Source organism: Bos mutus, chromosome 29, assembly GCF_027580195.1.
Source record: "Bos mutus isolate GX-2022 chromosome 29, NWIPB_WYAK_1.1, whole genome shotgun sequence".
NCBI classification, from domain to species: Eukaryota; Metazoa; Chordata; class Mammalia; order Artiodactyla; family Bovidae; genus Bos; species Bos mutus.
The window spans coordinates 29823180-29846027 of record NC_091645.1 but is presented as its reverse complement, the minus strand read 5'-3'; the positions used below and the strand labels follow the sequence as shown (position 1 = coordinate 29846027).

General features: G+C 46.9%; 1 long non-coding RNA gene across 3 annotated transcripts in view; it reads right to left on the bottom strand.

Annotated features, from left to right (window-relative positions):
• The window catches only part of LOC138986222 (uncharacterized), a 59000-nt gene extending 39479 nt beyond the window's left edge, over window positions 1-19521 (bottom strand). For all 3 annotated transcript variants that reach the window (XR_011463081.1, XR_011463080.1, XR_011463082.1), the window contains exon 1: window positions 19440-19521. This is a non-coding gene — a long non-coding RNA (uncharacterized lncRNA). The remainder of the gene's footprint in view (window positions 1-19439) is intronic.
• Between the last annotated feature and the right edge of the window lie 3327 nt (window positions 19522-22848).

Here is a 22848-nt window from a genome sequence, read left to right as displayed (position 1 = left end):
AGAAAAAATTAAATAGAATGTCTATGCTTTTCTTCTGTTAATCTGTCTTTTGTCAGTTCAATCCTTAAGCCCCAGCCACAGAACTAAGAGAGTAGAGGAAAATTCTTTGTTCTCCCTGACAGAATCAATTCAGTGTTTTGTACACACACACACACACACACACACACACACACGCTTCATTTTCTCTGGGAACGTCAGTACTGGAAACATACAAAAACTCCATTCATTTTGGAGGTGCAGAAACTAAGACCCAGAGAGGCAAAGTGGCTTAATAAGATCATCAAATCTGTCCCCATTTAAACTGAGGCTGGAATACAAGGATCCTGGCTCCCATTTTGCAGTGTTCTTTCCAGTGGTAGTCCATGGGGTTGCAAAGAGTTGGACATGACTGAGAGACTAAACTGAACTGAACTTCCACAGACCCATCTCGTGTACTCAGTCACTCAGTCATGTCCAACCCTTTTGAGACCTCATGGACTTTAGCCCACATAAGCTCCTCTGTCCATGGGATCCTCCAGGCAAGAATACTGGAGTGAGTAGCCCATGTCCTTCTCCAGGGGATCTTCCCGACCCAGGGACTGAACCTTCATCTCCCACATTGCAGGCAGATTCTTTACCACTTGAGCTAAAACCTTTCTTCCTTTCCAGATAGTATTCATTTCTAGCTCTATTTTCCATGAACCTGTCTGCTGCTGCTGCTAAGTCGCTTCAGTCGTGTCCAACTCTGCGACCCCATAGACGGCAGCCCACCAGGCTCCCCCGTCCCAGGGATTCTCCAGGCAAGAATACTGGAGTGGGTTGCCATTGCCTGTCTAAAGCTTTCTTAAAGGTATTTCTGGTTTCAGCGTCATACTCCCAAGGAAGGGCCTGAAGCCACAGGGACAGAGGAAGATGAGCAGAAAGGGTTTTATTTTTGTCCCATCTCACATTCATAGCCTCTTTCCTTCTGAGAAAGTCGGAGGCCTAGCAACTTAGGAAAGAGAGGCAGAGGTGAAGGACTTTGTTTTGGGAGGAACCTCATGACAAGCTGTTAAATTTCCCCAGAAATGAGCTATTCTTCCTCCCCCCGATAGTGGTTGGCAGCCGACAGAGAGAGGAAGGGTAATCAGGTCTGACTCTGCTCTCGGATACCTGTCCAGTTCTTTCACTGAGGCCATCAGTGGAGTTGGAGTCAGAGTAGCTGGTTAGCTGGGCTTCCCAGGTGGCTCAGCCATAAAGAATCTTCCTTTAATGCAAGAGACATGGTTTGGATCCCAGAGTCAGGAAGATCTCCTAGAGAAGGAAATGGCAACCCACTCCAGTATTCTTGCCTGGGAAATTCCATGGATAGCAGAGCCTGGTGGGCTACAGTCCATGGGGTTGCAAAGTCTCACACGTCTTAGCCAGTCAATAATAACAACAAAGTTTGTCAGGGGATGTCTCAGCCAGGGCCCCCACCTGCATCAAAACCTTCGCTAACCACTGGCTGACGGGCATGGGGCCACACTACCCAACCAGCTCCTAAAGATCGTGAGAATAGCCAGTGGAAAGCAGCCTGTTATCTCAAGCACAAAATAATGGGGGAGTCAGAAACAGAACCCCAGGCTCCAGATTTCCCGGCAACAGAGCAAGCTCAGCTTTGTTCTGGGATATATTTTCTTTGCTTTGGCCAGCTGTTCAGAACTGAGAAATTTTTCAAATGTCTCTTGAAAATAAAAAGTTGAGAAAGGTCTTCTTTTTAATGATCTTGGCCCCCTCTAGTTAATTTCCCAGCAACGTGGACTTTCATTTTACCTGAGGTTCAATACAAAAGGACTTGGCTGAGGTGGAGAAGAAGATAGGAGAAAGAAGATAATGCAGGGCTTGGGGCTGAATTCTTTCCCTTCGGAATCCAAAGATACCAGTGGCTGGGGGATTTGCATAATTAGAGGAGCCTAGGGGTGCAGAGAAACTGGGGTGACTGGGGCTGAGAAAAGCTGAGGGGTTGGGGAAGAGTAGGATGGGGAGTGCTCCAGTGAAGAGAAATGGCTTCCTTTCTTCTTAAGGAAATGACCAACTTTGCTCTGCCTTCTCTGTGACCACAGAGAGGCAGGAAAGCACCCAATCTGCATTTAAATGGGATGATTTACAGAAGCACTGAAGAGTGTGCAGACTTCTTACCCTCCCCTCCAGGAGAAGGCCTAGGAGGCACTGAAATTGACTGCTGCTTTTTGAAAAAGCAAAGGGCAGTTCCCACCCATTCCCAGTGGCCCGGACAGGCCCCAGGCTTGTGTGATTTGGTTTTGCTTCCCAGCTGGAGAAACTCCTTTCCTCAAAGGAAGGATGGGATGTTGTCTGAAATTCTACCACTGAATCGAATTGAACCGCCTCCCCTGTTGCTTTGATCTGCTTTTAAACTGTAGATGTCCCAGAAGAGGTAAAGCTCTAAGTGGTTATCAGTCGTTTATATCCAAGTATGATTGGGAGCTTTAAGAAGAGGTTTCTATTCCATTCCTTTAACAAATATCTGAAAAGCGACTGTTGCCAGGCTGGCGCAGTGCTGGTTCCAGGCAACCAGACGGGGCCTGGCCCAAGAAAAATCCCCTGTCAGTGGGTGGGTTTGGCCATGTAGGGCGAGGGGAGAGGCTGCCATGTGGCCAGAGAATCTGAGCTCCATGAAGGGGAAGGTTGTTGTTGTTCAGTCGCTCAGTCATGTGCTGTGTGACTCTTTGCGACCGACCCCTTGGACTGCAGCACGTCAGGCTTCCCTGTCCATCACCAACTCTCAGAGCTTGCTCAAACTCATGTGCATTGAGTCGGTGATGCCATCCAACCATCTCATCCTTTTTCGTGCCCTTCTCCTCCTGCCTTCAATCTTTCCCAGCATCAGGGTCTTTTCAAATGAGTCAGTTCTTCGCATCAGGTGGCCAAAGTATTGGAGTTTCAACTTCAGGAAAGGGAAGGTGGAGCAAGACAAAGGGAACTGGGGAGCCCTGATGATGCACATTTATGACATTTTTATGATTTTCCCTTTTTATCCCAGCTGGTCCTGTCTCTGATAAATGGCTCCCTACTTGACTTCCAGGGATGGGAGGACCTGTCTTTATTCTGCCATCACTGAGAAGAGAGCCAGGGGCTGAGAAGGAACTGTTCCCATAAACCATGATGTAATTTCTAAGTCCTCTCACCCCCGCCCCCTAGGGTGGCTGTGCTGCTGCTGGAGAGTCCCATCCTCTTATTAAAAGCTCCCCTCTGGTCTGCTTGGTCAGCACGGGAAGGACCGAGGAATGTGCCTTCTCATTAAGATTATTTCTATTTCTGACAGGCCCCCCCGGGTGGGTCACGGGACCAACGCCTCAGTCCATGCTGATGCAAGTGCTCCGCTGCGATCCCTCACGGTAATTACTTTTGGAGCTGACACTCCACACACCTGCATCTCCTGGGGGCCAGGAGGTCCCACAAACCCTGCCAGTCACAGTTGGAGACAGTGCGGGGCGGGAGCAGGGTGGGGGGGGGGGTGTGGGTGAAGCTGCAGCAGGTGATTGACTCGGATGTGAGGGGGGCAGTTTAGGTGGGAGACCCTGGTAAGCACCCCATCCTTGGCTTTGCAGGCAAAGTCACTTCAGTTGTGTCTAGCTCTTTGTGATCCCATGGACTACAGCCTGCCAGGCTCCTCTGTCCATGGGATTCTCCAGGCAAGAATACTGGAGTGTGTTGTCATGCCCTCCTCAGGGGATCTTCCCAACCCAGGGATCGAACCCACACCTCTTATGTCTCCTGCACTGGCAGGCAGGTTCTTTCCAATAGTGCCACCTGGGAAGCCCCATTCTTGGCTTTGCTACTGCTGCTGCTGCTAAGTCGCTTCAGTCATGTCCGACTCTGTGCAACCCCATAGACTGCAGCCCACCAGGCTTCGCCGTCCCTGGGACTCTCCAAGCAAGAACACTGGAGTGGGGTGCCATTGCCTTCTCTGATTCTTGGCTTTAAGAAGAGATGAATCAAGGACTTCCCTGCTGGTCCAGTGGTTAAGACTGTGTGCTTCCAACGCAGGAGGCACAAGTTCAATCCCTGTTTGGAGAACTAAGATCCTGCATGCCTAGTGGCCCAAAGAGACAAGAAGAGGAAGAGACAACCAGGGCTGGGGAGGCGCGAGTGGGAGAGGACATCTCTAACTGCCTATAACATCTCTAATACCAAAGGGTTACTTCTCAAAGGGACAGGCTTCTCCTGTCACTGCATTTGCCCCAGAGAAAAGATCTTCACTCCATTCCTTTCTTCTGAGAAATGACTTCTGGATTTGCTACAGGGAACTTTGAAACTTCTACAGGTTTTCCAGGGTCATGCATGGGAAAAGGCTCGTTGTCAGAGAATGGTGGAGTGTTTGACATGTGCCAGCATGCACCTCCTGACCCTCAACTGCAAGGGGCACTGCAAGAATTTAGGATTTACCAAAAAAAAAAAAAAAAGAATTTAGGATTTACCAGCTAGATTAGTATGCTTTCTGGGGTGGGGGTTGACAGTCACATGGATCAACAGCCAGGCTAAAGCACCTCTCCCAGCCAGAGAGCATTGATTGGACCTGCCTCCAGGCAGGAAAGGTCCTTGTTGCTATGATTTTTGTTTTACAGCTGAAGTAAGTAACAAGAACTTCCCTTGTTACTGTCCCTACCTACCAATGCAGGAGATGCAGTTTCAATCCCTGGATCAGGAAGATTCCCTGGAGAAGAAGATGGCAACCCACTCCAGTATTCTTGCCTGGGAAATCCCATGGACAGAGGAGACTGGCAGGCTATAGTCCATGGGGTCGCAAAGAGTCGGACAACTGAACAACAAGTAAGATCCCAAGCACCTTCAGGATTCTCCCAAGGTCCCTCACAGGTGGAAGAGGCCACCAGAGGCCTGGTCATCCCCAGGGTACAGGGGTTCTGCTGAGCCGAGATCCTGTCTCTTTAGAGCTTGGATGACCAAGAGGATTCAGGATCAACGCTACACCTGCCGGGAAGCCGTGCTCTGATTCTGGGGAGAGGCCGGCTGAGGTCTGTTTGCCAGGGCTCCAGCCTCCTGCTCACCTTGCTGGACACTGGCCATCCAGGCTCTGCGGGGAGCACAGTGCTGGGCAGTGGGGACAGCCGCACTGGAGACACGTGATGGAGCTTCTGCAGCAGCTTTTCTTGGGGCGAAAAAAGATACTTTACACAGTTACTTCTCCTACAAAACATCTCTGTCTTGAGACAGGTGTTGGAAACTTGTGGTCACCAAGTCAGCTGTGTTTGTCCATCTATATGTTCTCTTGTTCTTTGGTGCTGAGCGCAGATGGGGTGGCTACATGGGACCCCAGTGCGGGGGATGCCGAAAGGGACAGGACCAGACCCTGTTTGCGGGGAGCTTTCTGTCCCACGCAGGCTCTGGCATCCCTCGCTCTCTCCATCTTTATGGAGCAGCCCAGCAGGGTTCTTTGTGCTTCACAGATGTTGTGTCCTAACTCAGGGTCAGTCCAGGTGGTAGATGCTGAGTGGCCCAAAGTCACACAGATGACTGGAGCCCTGATTTGAAACTGGTTCTCTGCCAACAGAGCTCCACCCTCAGCCAACACGCTGAATTTAGACACTCAGTCCAGGGTAGGCCAGTGTGTCCAGGGAGTGCTGCGGCAGCTCAGAGAAAGAAGCCGCCTCTTCGACTGCCACTGTCTCTGCCCAGTGGCTTTGAGAACCACTTCCTGATGCTCCACCAAAAATTCTGGCAGCTTTCCTAGGCCAGCTTACAGAAAGGGACAAAAAGATGCTCCGTTCAGATCATCTCCTACAGCCCAGAAAGAGGAAATATTTCCCACTCCCTGGCTTCTGGATACCAGGCTTTCTGCCTTGAGATGTGAGATAAACAAGAGGCTGGGAGCGGCCTTAGAGGTAATCCAGTGGACTGGTCACCCCATCCCCTGTTTACTGGGAAGGAAAGAGGCTCACGTCAACTTACCAAAGTTCACGTCAGAGACAAGGAAGGATCCCAGCCCTGGTCCCCATGTTCCAACTCTCAGCTACTTCCTGGGTTGGAGATCAGTAGGGAAACACCATCTTTTTAAGGAGAGGGACTGGCTTTAGCATGTAGTATGCAAAAGTGAAAGTGTTATTTGCTCAGTTGTGTCCGACTCTCTGGGACCCCATGCACTATAGACCCCCAGGTTCCTCTGTCCCTGAATTCTCCAGGATCAAACCCGGGTTTCTTGCATTGCAGGCAGAGTCTTTACCGTATGAGCCACCAGGTAATAGTATCTATTAGGTCAAATTGGGGATAAACAGAGAAGCACTGATTTGAACATCTTAACTTCTGTTAATCTCACCTCTTTCCCGAACCTGGCATTCTCTGAGCACTAGATTTCAATAACTCCCATTTAAAGGAAATCTCTCTCTGCTGATTAACACTGAGCTTTATCCCTGCTAACAGCCTTTATTGAACACACCTCTCTAATTGATTGTACAATCCTTGCTCTCCTGGTCCAGGGACCAATTCTTTGGGAACACCAAGGCTGGAGTTCTCTCTACACTCTGATTTCCGCCTTCTGTCTTCTCAGCTCCATCAGTGAAAGTGTAGCCATGGGCCACTCGGGAATGTTGAGACTGACCCCCATCTGGCAATCTGGGGAGTAAGGTGTAAACTTAACTCCTGCTGCCCCAAGTTTTACGAATGAAGATCCAGAGTCATGCTGGATTTTGAGTTTGGGGAAAGATGTATTTCTGAGGGTCATCTCTGAGCAGGAGAGGTTGTGGAACTAGCAGGGGACCTGAAGGGAGGGCTCGGGTGGAGACAACATCTCCAACCTGAAAAGCAGGGAGATGATTTACAGGCCTGGGCGTCTCGGCCTGATTCAGCAGAAGCCCGTTGTTTTATTGCACCAGGTGAAATTCAATCATTCCCAGGGAGCGCCTTTGCCCTGGAAGGGGGAGATATAGGCTCTTGTTAAGTTAGGATTAAGTTGCTGATTTCAGCAAGTGAAAACTAATGACACCGCTGGCCACATGTTCACAGGGGTGCCTGCAGAGGAAACTCAGCCCTCTTCCCCCATCCCCAGTGAGCAGGGCTTGAGCAGGGTGAGCGTTTCGATGAATCTCTGGGCATGGCCGTGCTCTAGGGCAACTCTTGGAGTCTGACATTTCAAAGGACACGTTTCTCGCTGGGGCTTATTTGCTTTCTGAGTTGGCACAGAGCAGGGACAAGGGGTGGAGACAGGAGCCCATGGTTCCCAGGCGCTGTTACCCTGAGTTGTCTTGCAAGCTCGTGCACAGGCGATAAACCAGTTCACCTCCGCCCTGTGCACTGGTGTCTCCTTCCTGAGTTTTCTTTTTGGAAAGCCTAGAGGCACCTCCACCCTCCTTTCCCGATCCCACTGCAAAGGTGTGCCTGGTCCTTGTGGTCAGTGGGTATTTCCTCCCAGGGAAGGAGGAGGGTGGCTGCCCCCACTTAGGGGCAGTACACATTCTGCTCTGCAACTATCTCCATCTCAAATGCAAATGCAACTTACGCAGATGCCTCATCAGACAGCACATTAGCTTGGCTTAGTAACAATCAGCTGAGACTAAAAATGAGGCTTAGCATCCACAATAGTGATAGTATCTATCATCTATTGAATAATTACTATGTACCAAGCGTTATGCTAAGCCCTCTACAAACAATATCTTTCTTTCTTCCTTCCTTTTTTTTTTTTTTTAATCCTCACCACAGTTCTGAGGCAGGTATTATATTTCACATTCAGAAAGGTTCAGTTACGTATCCAGGGTTACACACTAAATAGTCAGAGACAGGAGCCAGGTCGTCGGACCGTCTGTACTTGGCTACAGGTGCTGGGGGCCATAGCAGAAACTGGGGAAGGGGCCACCCAGGTGGGGTGTTTTGCCTCAGAGGAAGGCAGAGAGGAACGAAAGAGAGCATCAGGTGGTGGAACCATGGGGGTCCTTAGAGTGGCACAGACCTCAACTCCAGTCTCAATTCTGACAAGTCTCTGCTCTGTGTTATCTTAGGCAACTGGCTTGTCTCTAATGGTCAGTTTCTTTATTTGGTAAATAGCAATAACAATGCCCTCTCTGACCCATCCGTTCTCAAGTCTCTGCTTAGGGTTTATTTGAAAGCCTCCCTGACCATTCACCCATGCCTACTTTACCCTTTAGAGCTGCAGTCCCCAACCTTATTGGCACTAGGGACCAGTTTCATGGAAGACAATTTTTTCACAGACAGGGATGGGGGAGATGGTTTCAGGATGATTCATTACATTTATTGTGCACTTCTATTACTATCACATAGTGATATATAATGAGACAATTATACAGCTCACCATAATGCAGAAACAGTGGGAGCCCTGAGCTTATTTTCCTGCAATTAGATGGTCCCATCTGGGGGTGATGGGACTGAGTGACACCTGAAGTGTGTTGCTTATGTCCAGTCTACTCCGGAATCTCATTTTGATCGCTGTCACTGCAGAAAACCCTGCTTAACAAAGATAGGATATTGGAAATGGAAGCAGGCTTTTCAGTGCTTTTATGGCAATCTCAGGATATTCTGCCTTGACTTTAATCCAGAACACAGAGATCTGAAGTTGTCTCAAACATATGATAACCCTAAACTCCTGTTGTTCAGCCCAGTTCCTAATACATCATGGATCCATATAGGTCTATGGCCTAGAGGTTGAGGACCCCTGCTTTAAAGCAGGGATGTGTCCAGTTACATCTGCAGCACCTCATAAAGCCTGAATGAATGAGTGAGCTAACAACATGGAGTAAAATAAGCCGGAACAAGAAGACATTCAAGAGATTGGCTGTACTTGCCATTTTGGTAATTTTGCCTGGGGTCAGCTTCAGTGTTGAGACTCGGAATCACTGTATATACTCCAGGAGGGAAGATAACAGCGCTCCAGAATACAGACACTCTTATTATTAACAATCCCAGTGTTGGTCACCCTGGCTTTTGGTCTGAGACAGCAGTGTCCAATGAGGAGCCAACACGGCACTTGGAGACTTGAGCTCCTCCCAGGCAGCCCCTGTCTTCCTCGGCCTTCATTTACCAGCCTTTCAGGGAGTATTGAACGGACTGGAGGAGGTGGCCTTCCTTCTTTGGCACGTGCGTCCACCAGGGCACTCACCTCACTCTCTGAGCCAATGCAGAGTCCGCAGGGGGAACGTCGAGGTAGCGTGGCTCTTCTGAGAAGGAACCACCACAGCCCTGCCAGGGTGTCCAGTGCAGCCAGTGAGAAAGTTGAGGCAGAGGAGCTTGTGGGAAGGAGCTGGGGCGTGGAGCCATCCGGCTAAAGCCCAGACATTTAGTCCCAGCTACAGCATCTCCTTTTCATACTGTTCATGGGGTTCTCAAGACAAGAATACTGAAGTGGTTTGCCATTCCCTTCTCCAGTGGACCACATTCTGTCAGACCTCTCCACCATGACCCACCAGTCTTGGGTGGCCCCACGGGCATGGCTTAGTTTCACTGAGTTAGATAAGGCTGTGGACCTAGTGTGATTAGACTGACAAGTTTTCTGTGATTATGGTTTCAGTGTGTCTGCCCTCTGATGCCCTCTTGCAACACCTACCATTTTACTTGGGTTTCTCTTACCTTGGACGTGGGGTATCTCTTCACGGCTGCTCCAGCAAAGCACAGCCACTGCTCCTTACCTTGGACGAGGGGTATCTCCTCACTGCCGCCCCTCCTGACCTTGGACATGGAATAGCTCCTCTACACCTTCCTGCGCCCATGCAGCCACCGCTTCTTGGACATTGGGTAGCTCCTCCAGGCCGCCGCCCCTGACCTCGGACACGGGGTAGCTCCTCTCGACTGCTCCTGCCCTGTCACAGCCTGGCACTCTTGGCCACCACCCCTGACCTCAGACGCAGGGTAGCTCCTCTCGGCTGCCGCCCCTGACCTCAGACATGGGGTAGCTCCTCTTGACCATTCCTGCACCATCGCAGCCACCCGCACTATACTCATTAGTCTTACCCACCCCTATAAGTCTTACCCTCCCCTATAAAAAGTGACAACCCGGTAGCCCCCAAACCCTGAGGCTGCTCTTGCTTTCTAGGAATCAGCAAACTAAAATGGACTGGAATGGGTGAATTTAACTCAGATGACCATTATATCTACTACTGCAGGCAGGAATCCCTTAGAAGAAATGGAGTAGCCATCATGGTCAACAAAAGAGTCTGAAATGCAGTACTTGGATGCAACCTCGAAAACGACAGAATGATCTCGGTTCATTTCCAAGACAAACCATTCACTATCACAGTAATCCAAGTCTATGTCCCAACCAGTAATGCTGAAGAAGCTGAAGTTGAACAGTTCTATGAAGACCTACAAGACCTTTTAGAACTAACACCCTAAAAAGATGTCCTTTTCATTATAGAGGACTGGAATGCAAAAGTAGAAAGTCAAGAAACACCTGGAGTAACAGGCAAATTTGGCCTTGGAATATGGAATGAAGCAGGGCAAAGACTAATAGAGTTTTGCCAAGAAAATGCATTGGTCATAACAAACACCCTCTTCCAACAACACAAGAGAAGACTGTACACATGGACATCACCAGATGGTCAACACCGAAATCAGATTGATTACATTCTTTGCAGCCAAAGATGGAGAAGCTCTATACAGTCAACAAAAACAAGACCAGGAGCTGACTGTGGCTCAGATCATGAACTCCTTATTGCCAAATTCAGATTGAAATTGAAGAAAGTAGGGAAAACCACTAGACCATTTGGATATGACCTAAATCAAATCCCTTATGATTATACAGTGGAAGTGAGAAATAGATTTAAGGGACTAGATCTGATAAATAGAGTGCCTGATGAACTATGGATGGAGGTTTGTGACATTGTACAGGAGACAGGGATCAAGACCATCCCCATGGAAAAGAAACGCAAAAAAGCAAAATGGCTGTCTGAAGAGGCCTTACAAATGCTGTGAAAAGAAGAGAAGTGAAAAGCAAAGGAAAAAAGGAAAGATATAAGCATCTGAATGCAGAGTTCCAAAGAATAACAAGAAGAGATAAGAAAGCCTTCCTCAGTGATCAATGCAAAGAAATAGAGGAAAACAACAGAATGGGAAAGACATAGAGATCTCTTCAAGAAAATTAGAGATACCAAGTGAACATTTCATGCAAAGATGGGCTCAATAATAGACCTAACAGAAGCAGAAGATATTAAGAAGAAGTGGCAGGAATACACAGAAGAACTGTACAAAAAAGATCTTCACTACCCAGATAATCACAATGGTGTGATCACTGACCTAGAGCCAGACATCCTGGAATGTGAAGTCAAGTGGGCCTTAGAAAGCATCACTACGAACAAAGCTAGTGGAGGTGATGGAATTCCAGTTGAGCTATTTCAAATCCTGAAAGATGATGCTGTGAAAGTGCTGCACTCAATATGCCAGCAAATTTGGAAAACTCCACAGGACTGGAAAAGGTCAGTTTTCATTCCAATCCCAAAGAAAGGCAATGCCAAAGAATGCTCAACCTACCACACAATTGCACTCATCTCACATGCTAGTAAAATAATGCTCCAAATTCTCCAAGCCAGACTTCAGCAATACGTGAACTGTGAACTTCCAGATGTTCAAGCTGGTTTTAGAAAAGGCAGAGGAACCAGAGATCAAATTGCCAAAATCCTCTGGATCATCAAAAAAGCAAGAGAGTTCCAGAAAAATGCCTATTTCTGCTTTATTGACTATGCCAAATCCTTTGACTGTGTGGATGACAATAAACTGTGGAAAATTCTGAAAGAGATGGGAATACCAGACCACCTGATCTGCCTCTTGAGAAACCTATATGCAGGTCAGGAAGCAACAGTTAGAACTGGACATGGAACAACAGACTGGTTCCAAATAGGAAAAGGAGTACGTCAAGGCTGTATATTGTCACCCTGCTTATTTAACTTCTATGTAGAGTACATCATGAGAAACGCTGGGCTGGAAGAAGCACAAGCTGGAATCAATATTGCCAGGAGAAATATCAATAACCTCAGATATGCAGATGACACCACCCTTATGGCAGAAAGTGAAGAGGAACTAAAAAGCCTCTTGAGGAAAGTGAAAGAGGAGAGTGAAAAAGTTGGCTTAAAGCTCAACATTCAGAAAACGAAGATTATGGCATCTGGTCCCATCACTTCATGGGAAATAGATGGGGAAACAGTAGAAACAGTGTCAGACTTTATTTTTGAGGCTCCAAAATCACTACAGATGGTGACTGCAGCCATGAAATTAAAAGACGCTTACTCCTTGGAAGGAAAGTTATGACCAACCTAGATAGCATATTGAAAAGCAGAGACATTACTTTGCCGACAAAGGTTCGTCTAGTCAAGGCTATGGTTTTTCCTGTGGTCATGTATGGATGCAAGAGTTGGACTGTGAAGAAAGCTGAGCGCCAAAGAATTGATGCTTTTGAACTGTGGTGTTGGAGAAGACTCTTGAGAGTCCTTTGGCCTGCAAGGAGATCCAACCAGTCCATTCTGAAGGAGATCAGTCCTGGGATTTCTTTGGAAGGACTGATGCTAAAGCTGAAACTCCAATACTTTGGCCACCTCATGTGAAGAGTTGACTCATTGGAAAAGACTCTGATGCTGGGAGGGATTGGGGGCAGGAGGAGAAGGGGACGACAGAGGATGAGATGGCTGGATGGCATCACCTACTCAATGGACATGAGTCTGAGTGAACTCCGGGAGTTGGTGATGGACAGGGAGGCCTGGCGTGCTGCGATTCATGGGGTGGCAAAGAGTCGGACACGACTGAGTGACTGAACTGAACTGACAGCATCTTAGGGACATGGGGGAGGGTGGGGGGTCAGGGCAGAACTGGCTCCATGCCCACTGCAGGCCCTATAGGGTCCCTGCTACTTCCACACAGGCTGAGCAACCACTCCAGAGCCATCCCATCCTCCCCACCTTCCTTTCCCTCGCAAACCATTCCTCCAACCCAGCTCCTTCACCTCCACATCGTATGCTTCCCATCGGGCTCTCTGCCCCACTAAGTACTACGTGACAGCAGTAATAACAGAAGCTACTGTGGACAGAGATCACTGCAGCAGGTCCTGATCTAGCTCCCATGTTAACCCTCTGAGGAGGTACTATTATCACCCCCCTTTACAGATGAGGAAACTGAGGCTTAGGTTATACACGTAGACCAAGGTCACACACATGGAGAAGCCTCAAATCAAGCCCAAGCAGTCTGGCCTGGGGGTCTGTGATCCCAAGAGACAGAGGAAGAGAAGACAGGGAGGGGAGAAAGGTGTTGTGCAAACAGGAAAACGGGAATGACCTGGGTGGCCAGCACCAGCCCCCTTGGAAGTATTCCCTTCACACTATCTCTGGATTTTGCACATCTGTTCCTCCCCGTCACTACCCAGCACTACGTTCATTAGGGAGCAGGACCTCAGAGATTAGCCATCCACCCGGACGGCAGCTGGCGGTGCCTTCTGTCTTCCAGGTGATGGTCAGACCTGTTCCCTCACCTGGGGAGTCCAGTGTATGGAGATACCGCTCTTCCAGCTGGGCCAGGGTTCTTGAGAGCAGGATGGAAGTGAGCTTGGAAAATTGAGCCTCCCATACCCACCTTTCTCCCCAAGTACACACTCACATATTCACAGGCATGTGCACACACTCATGGACATTCATACACACACTCATACACACATGCAATGCACTTATACAGTACACACACGCACACACGCACACACACATGACTCATGTGTATACATGTATGAATATATGGTAATACATGTGTGTTCTGGCATGCAACATGGATATATGCATGCACGCACATATAACTTGTCTGTACATGTGGGTGCACAGTCATACACATATGCATACACATATGCATACGCAAACATACACATGCTCATACATACATGTAACACGCTTATGCAGTACACACATGCACACATGTATACATACACATGTGCACACTCAGCATGCACATATAACTCATGAATGCACACGCGCACACACACGTGTGCACATAAACTCATACACATCCATGTGCACACCCATGCAGTACACACATGAAAACATGTATAATACAATGCACACGCATACAACTCATGTGTGCACACATAAACACACAGTCATACACATGCACACACACATGCACATTCACGCACATGCTTATGCAGTACACACATGTACACGCTTATATACACACAGGCATACTGATGCACACATACACACACCCACATACCCACGCACACACCTCCACCTTAGGCCCCACCATAGACACCAGCACCCATTCCGGGAAACAGTGGGGTCACCCTATGTCACAGTAACAGCCTCCGTCCCCAGCTCCTTCCTCTCCTGCTTCGGCTTTTGACAACTGGGCTGATGTTTTTCAAACCACTTTTGTTTTTTACTGAACCAAGAAAAAAAAATGTTCCTGTCATTGTTCAGTATGCTGTTCCTCCCCCCCATTAGCTCTGCTAAGATGCACTCAAAGAAAAGAAAATACAATTGCATACAATTAGCCATGGAAATTATTAATAGGAGCAAGAGATTCAATCCATTCTACAAGTAATTCTGTAGTGATTTTAGTAATTGATAGTAATTAAACACTAATTAATTCATTTCCTAACTAATGTATTTACTTTATTTATGGGTATTCACTTTAATTACACTTGTTTGCATTCCTTGGGTTAAGTAATACAAATTTGCTCTGTTTTCTGAAAATATTTATTTGGGCTTCTTTGAGTCACTCTTTGAGAACAGAATGGGAACACAGACTGATTGCTCTGGATTGACGCTGGGCTCTCAGCTGTCTCACCTTGGCAGGCGGAACTGGGAGAAGGTAATGCTTTGTTGCCTACTGGACTGAATCTTACCTCCATTCCCTGAATTTTTGGTTCAGATACCTGACACTTTCTGTGAGTTCTTCTTAGAAAAGATCAGAATCTTGACTATGTTAATATGTTCCCCATCGACATGAAACATCAAGGAATGAGAATTCCCTCTCTGGGCCTCATTGTGGAATGAGTGTGATGACCCTGATGTGACATGGCAGGCCTGTGCATTTCCTCTGGATGTAATGGTCGTTAGCTATGATACATGCTGGCTGCAGTGGTTGTTGGCCATGTTAGACTCTCAGGTCAGAAGTGCAGGGTGAAGCCCCGTTGTCTAGCTGCTCAGCAGATGCTCACGTGCCTCTATCAACTGTATGTGTCCCTATCAACCTAGTAATCAGACGCTTCCCTTGAAAGGACACTCTCCTCAATATTCCGTCTTTGGGCAGTTCCAACGATTAGAAATTCTTCCTCACACTGAACCTAACACTATGTTTTTTAAAAGTATCTTCCTCCCTGACTACTCACCATCCCCAAGTGCTCTACCCACAGAGCCATAGAGAGTGAGTCCACTTTTTTCCATCAGCCCATCTCTTAATAATTAACATGGTGACTCTAGACACTCCAATCCATTCACCATTCTCCTGTAGAATGCATCTGTATCCCTTCAGCCACCTGCTGGCTGAAGGAAATCTAGTCTCTTTTCATCACTTCCAAGATAGGTGAGTGGCTATGGTCTGACGATCACAGCGAAAAATGGAAACCATCTCTCCCAGTCAAAACTCTACTTCTGTTAATGAGCAAGTGCATTAGCTCATGTTGGCCACAAAACCATAATGAGTCACCGAGTTCTTGGCCCTTCAAGGAGCAACAGGTGGTGTGCTGAGTGTTTCTGAGGACTGTTATGAATAGTGGGTAGCGCACAAGTATGAAAGAGAATCTCAGTCATTAAAAAAAAAGAAAAAAAATGGAAATCCCAGCCTTGGCATCAACTACGCAGAAGGAGAGGTTTGCCTCATCATGTCCACTTGTATGCAAACCATGTTTTACCTCCGACCAGCTGGGAGCCCGTGGGTGAGCAGTCAGCAGGGAAAACAGAATATATAGAATGAGGATGGCAAGCAGGGTCACATTCATGATGGATTCTTCTGGCAGCAAATTTGCCCTTTAAGGCCCCATCATTCTGGACTGTGAACCTCTCCTCTATTTTAAAAGGAGGGAAGGAGGATGGTTGAAGTTGGAAGGGTCAGGAGTGATGGTGGACCCTGAGCAGAATGTCTGTGAGAAGCATGTGACCCTGATAAAAGGTGAAATCCATATATATTTAATTCCTCTACTCAGGACCCCTCCCCCTAAGACCACGATTGGATGTATCATTTTTTTTCACTGATGGGTCTGGACAAAGACAGAATGAGAAGCTGAAGCTGCACAGGTGGCTCATTGCCCCTCACTGACCTGTGGGAGGGAGCTGTGTGTGTGTGTTCGGCTGTATCTGACTGTTTTTGACCCCATGGGCTGTAGCCTGTCAGGCTCCTCTGTCCATGGGATTTCCCAGGAAAGAATACTAGAGTGGGTTGCCATGCCCTCATTCAGGGGATCTTCCCCATCCTGGGATCGGACCTGCATCTCCTGTGTCTCTTGCATTGGCAGTCAGGTTCTTTACCACTGAGCCACCTGGGCAGGGAGCCAAGGCCTAGGGAAAGGCCTCAGCTGTCAGGTAAGAAAAGTGTTGCATCAGCCCTCACCCCGAGCACAGAGGGTCTGTGGAAGCTGCTGCCAAGGCCTGACTCCTGGTGATCCACCTATCCAAGGAAGCCAGGGGGCGATGGAAAACAGCCACACAAATCGTTACAGGACCCTACTGGGGGTTTGAACTGCTAGAAGAACTGTGTTGGAGAAGGGGTTGGGGGATGGTCCTGGAAGAAAGCCCCATTTCCGCCTAGAGGAACACGGGTACTGCATTGCACAGCTAACACCAGGGTGTACACAGGAGACTGCAGGAATGACCATGCTCTCTCCCCTGAATGAAGGAGCCTCTTCTCCACTGGGAAGAGAACCCTCAACTTCCAACTCCCGTGTTACTCTTTGTTCCTTAGAAACTCATGCTTCACTCTTTTTTCGAAACTGCAAAAAGAAGGATTTCCAGTTGTGTAGAAGTGAATGTATCAGTTATACAGACATAGGTGGATTTGTATGGGGGGCGGTGTGTATGTGTACACATGTGCACACATGTCTACCATCTAGAGATACACAGAGGTGTGTGGTTTTGTTTCATCAACCTGCAGGGCAGGATTTGCATCTACTAATCAGTTCAGTCCAGAAAAGTTGCTTCCAATAGAAGAATTCCATTGCCAGTCAGTCAGCTGTGAAATACTATACCTGTTCCCTACCTTCTAGAGAAAGGCCTGTTTTCATCTCTTGCACACAGGCACGCTCACACTCACACACACACACACACACACACATGCACACACCCCACATGACCCTGGCATGCCACAAGGGAAATCAGGTAAGAATTCATGAAGAAGTCCCTGAAAGGAAAAAAAAAAAATCCAGGTTCTTTGAATTTAGTTTTCCTATGGACTGGAATGAGATTTCAGGACCAGAATCTTTAACATGCTGTTTTCTAATTAAGGAAGGATGGCAGAAAAGAAAGAAGGGAACCTGGCAGACACAGAGGAGGGCATGCTCTATAAAAAGCTGTTAAATGAAGAATAATAACTATGGGGATAAAATGCATACAACCAATATATAGGCCAAACTGTCGCACCCTCTCTCCTCCTCTTGTCATCTTTGGAAGGGTGACATTTAAGCATTGACTGGAACTACCTCTCCTAAGCTGTTGATCACTGGGATTTGCCTCTATAATGTTATAACGTTTAGTATAATGCTAACTAAACTTTAAGAAAATGAGAGAATGAATGAGAAAAGAAATCAGATTGGACACAAGGGAAGAAAAATATGGGACATTACTAAGAATGTAAGTCTATTATTCTATTTGTTGCTAATAGTGATCCTTTGGTTTCTTGTTCCAAAAGCAGACCCTCCTTATCTTCAATGAGAATTGTGTATTTGACTAAATTTAGATAAGGGGATTCCTAACCCCAAAAAATTAATGGGACATAGCCACCCCTTTTTGAGGAGAAGAATTCAGACTGGCACTTGAACAACACCCCCAGCATTCAGCAGATAGTCTAGAGCAAGCACAGTGTTCTGACCAGCTTTCTATTTAAAGTGAGTTTCATAATCAAGAGTCTAATTACTGAAAGACTCTCATTGACATGAGATGGAAACTGGAGCAAAGCAAGTGACCTGACAATTCCACACCTAATAAAAGCCTAGGAGCCTAGAAGGAAGCAATATTAGCTAAGGATGCCAGACAGAATCTAATCAAGGTTCAGAACCAAGTTAAGGGTTTGAGAGAGCAACATAACAACCAAGAAAATATTCAGTCGGATGTATATCTGTTCTGGTACGTGCTGACTCCACTTCCTGCGTGTTCTCGCCTCATTAATAATTTCACTTAATTGCTAGTCCCTGCTTATGTAATCATTTCCCCTCCAAACTCTCGGAGGTGCATCCCTAAGCACACACATACTTGTATACCAGTGAGCATACCACTTCACCTACAAAGACAACTGTGTACCCATCCTCAAGCATTGCTCTTCTCCTATATTTCATTTTGACCATTCCTCTCCCCTTGATTACCAAGACACTACCTCTCAAGTTGACCTTCAGCTGTGTGAAATTGAATGTGCCAGTGATCTCAATGAATCTGTATTTTAACTGCAACACTGTATGTACTTATGCTAGCTAGGAATACACCTTGTTCTTCTTCTCTTCTTTCTGCCTGAAAAACAGAGATTTACCTCCACCAGCCCTTTAATCCTTTCTCTTCATGTTCTCTCATAGCAGTTGCTTTCATTCATAACCTTCAATTATCCCCTCTGTGCATATGACTATCGAATTTAAATTCCATCCTGAAATCAGTCCCCAGGACCACTTCTAAATGTCCAATGGCTTGTGACCTTCTCCATCTGAATGTTCGCTCCAGAACTTTAAACTCAGTACATCACTATCTAAGCTCACCATTTCTCCTATATTTCATCAAAAAAGAAATGACGTTGCCGTATTTAAAATGGATAACCACCAAGGACCTATTGTATAACACACGGAACTCTGCTCAGTGTTATGTGGCAGCCTGGATGGCAGGGGAGTTTGGGGGAGAATGGATAGATGTATATATACATGACTGAGTCGCTTTACCATCCACCTGAAACTATCACAACATTATACAATGTTTTCTGAAAAAAGAAATGAGCTTCTCCATCATCTCAAGCCCCAAAACCTCATCACCCCGATTCCTCTTCATCTGCAGCTGATTCATTTTGCAGCTGTCAATGTCAGCTCCATTTTATTTCCTTTATCTGCCTCTGCCACACCCCTCACCACCACTTGCCTTCAGGGTTACTGTAATCGCCTCTGGTCTCTCACATCTCTAATTCAACTTAAAAAGCCTTGCCAGAGTGATCTTCTAAAGCACTGCTCTGATCATCTTACTTCCCTGTCTAAAAACTTCCATGTCTCCTGACTCGCTCAGTCCACACACAAAAACAACTTCCTAATCCGCAATCACAGTCCCCTTCCAATCGAACATAAACTGACCACATCACCTACTGATCCCTTCACCCACCTTGAGCTTTCCAGCCAGACCAAACCAGCTGCTGCTCTCTACACACGGCCACTTTCATCTCTGTGCCTTTCTTCTTGCGCTCACTTAGCTTGAGACACAGTCTCTCTGTGTTGTTGTTTAATCGCTAAGTCATGTCCAACTCTTACGCAACCCCATGGACTGTGGCCTCCCAGGCTCCCCTGTCCATGGGATCTGAAGTGGGTTGCCATTTCCCTCTCCAGGGGATCTTCCCAACCCAGGAATGGAACCTGCATCTCCTGCATTGGTAGGCAGATTTTTTACTGCTGAGCCACCTGGGAATCCCATTGCCCCTTTCCACAGACACAGCTCTCTGACTCAAATGCCATCTCGTCCTAGAAGTCAGCCCTGGTCTCCTGTTGAAAGCAAAGTTATATTCAGCTGATCCCATTTATCTGGTTTTTTCCATGACCCCATCCCTTTGAACTTTATGTTAAAGTTGCATAATAGCACCTCATTTCTTTTACAAAGCAGAAAATCCTTGAAATCGAAGCCAATATCTTCATATACACAACAGTTGTTTATCACACAAGCACTTACCTTGAGCCTTCTGCAGGGTCAGTGCTTAACATTCACTGGATTACTGATCATATATGAATGAATACAGGTGTCTGAATGCTCACACCTGCTCCCTAAACATGCAGACATTCATGGTGACAAAAATGTGAATCAATCACTCATCAATCAATCTCTTAACCATAAGTTTACAGTGTTCCCATGGTGAGAGTCGTGTGTAAATAATTGCCTGCCCACATGCACTCATGCTTATAAAGACAGAAAAACGAACTCTTTGAATAAATAAATGAGCAATGACTCTTTCTCCCAACACTGCGAGTCACCGTAGCATGGGCACTTACATAAAAGAAAGTGAAAAGACTGATGTTGCTCTGAGAATACCAGACCAGATGAAACAGCTGCGGGGACTGGAAGAAATCCACAAGCATTGGATAGATATGAGAGCAAGGACTCAGGCCAGCCCAAGCTGCCGCTGACAAGGGGAAGAAACCCAGCCTAAGAAGGCGCTTTAGAGGGAAGAAAACCAAACTGCAGGCAATCCCAAAATGGCTCGATGTGAAAATATACAGCAAACAACACTGATGTAGCTGGCATGGAGCTGTGTGTGGGTGGGTGGGTGGATGTGGGTGTTTGGGAGTGGGTGTGTGGGAGTACGTGTGTGGATGGGGCGGGGAGGAATGTGGACATGAATGAATGAATGAATTCATGGCACCCTGATAAATTCCCCCTGGGAGAAAATCCAAGCGTCTGCTTCTAAGAGATAAACAGAAAGCTCTGCTCCTCAGAGGCATGGCCAGTGGCTGAACACCATGCTAATCTTCTCTGCACCAGGTCTCAGGCACCGCAGCAAATGTGTGTTCAAAAAAAAAAAAAAAATAGAGGCAAATAAGGGAATCTCACTAAAGGCAATAATGTGAATTCAAATACTCTTTGCAGTTTGGATGAAAGGAACCCAAATTGATGTTGTTTCAAAGAAGGTATAGGAGCGAGAGCAGAGAAATAGATTAATTTGGCTGGAGAGATGGGGAGGACTCCCTGGCTAAAGGGGTGGGGACCGGCCAGCTGCCAGTGAGCGAGCGATGCCTTCCGGTTGCCATGCACTCTGTCCTCCGCTGAGCACTTTTCATTTATTGTGTCGTTTGATCTTCTAAGCACGAGAAGAAAGGCAGCACAGGTGCTATTACTCCCCCCCAGGGAAGGAGCTAAGTAAAGCCCAAGGGAGCCACGCACTGGTCTGCCTCTCCTTTAGGTTTAATCCAGGGCTTCAGGCTGACACTTCTAGGGCACCAGGAGGATGTGCTGAAACCCAGATGCAAGTGGAAGGTGACACCTGTGAGTCTGCATTTTTCACACTCACAGGCGGGGCTGCTGCTGCTGCCCACTGAGGATCACACCTGGGTACCACAGTGACTTTGGACGCCATTTCTGTGGGTGTTGAATTTGAAAAGCTTGAATCAATAAAACCAGGCCCCTGGCTCTGCATTTGAAGGATGTTATTCCATTTACATTTACTGAAATTCCAGAACAGGTGTCACCAGGAGTTCCTGGGGAGCACTAGGTGGTCTTTGGTGCCACTAGGCTTGACCAACGGTAGGGATGGCTTCTCGCATCTATGTGGTGACCCTGAACACATCACAGATACTCTTGCTGTTCAGTAACTCAGTCGTGTCCAACTCTTTGCGACCCCATGGACTGCAGTACCCCAGGCTTCCCTGTCCTTCACTATCTCTCAGAGTTTGCTCAAACTCATATCCATTGAGTCAGTGATGCCATCTGACCATCTCATCCTCTGTCACCCCCTTCTCCTGCCTTCAATCTTTCCCAGCATCAGGGTCTTTTCCAATGAGATGACTCTTCCCATTGGGTGATCAAACTATTGGAGCTTCATCTTCAGCATCAGTCCTTCTAATGGATATTCAGGGTTGATTTCCTTTAAGATTGACTGGTTTGATCTCCTTGCAGTCCAAGGGACTCTCAAGAGTCTTCTTCAGCACCACAGTAGATCTGTTTTCCAAGTGATCAGAATCAGAGGTCATCCTCTCTGGAACGTTATCATCCTGCTGCTAGAGCTGGAAAAGACTCCTTGTTTTGACTGGTTTGGCTCTCTCAAAGACCCCCAAAGTCTAGGAACATGGAGACTCCAAAGGAAGCTGGTGACACAGACTAACTTGACTTCTTGCATTTCTTCAAGAATCTAACGCAATTCAAAACAGGACTCTGATGCCCCATTGCTGACCCTGTACTCTGGTTCAGAGTTTAGAGAAAAGGTCAGCTCCTCACAGACCGAGCACCACGCCTACATCCCACCATTTAAAACACGTTGCTTTGGGACTATGAGTCCTTTTAGTTTCCAAATGTGGTACATGCACACCATAGAATGTTATGCAGACTTAAAAAGCAGAGAAATTCTGACACATCTACAGCATGGATGAACCTTGAGGACTCCATGCTAAATGAAATAAGTCAAACACAAAAAGACACGTGATGTATGATTCCACCTAGATGAGGTACCTAGAGTTGTCAGATTCATAGAGAGAGAAAGCAGAAGGGTGGTTGCCAGGGGCTGGGAGGATGGAGGAATCAGGTTTTTGTTTAATGGGTACAGGATTTCAAGATGAAAAGAGTTCTGTGGATGGATGATGGTGATGATAGTATAGCACTCTGAATATGCTTAATGCCCCTGAATTCAACTTAAAACTGGTTAAGATGGTAAATTTTATATTATGTGTATTTTATCACAATATAAAACAGAGGGAAAATGTTGTTCTAAAACTATAATCATTCCTGGGAGAACTGTTTAACACTTTAAAATTCTAATCATTTAGCAACATCAGGGGAATTTATGGATTAGATTTCTTGTGACAACCAGCTGATA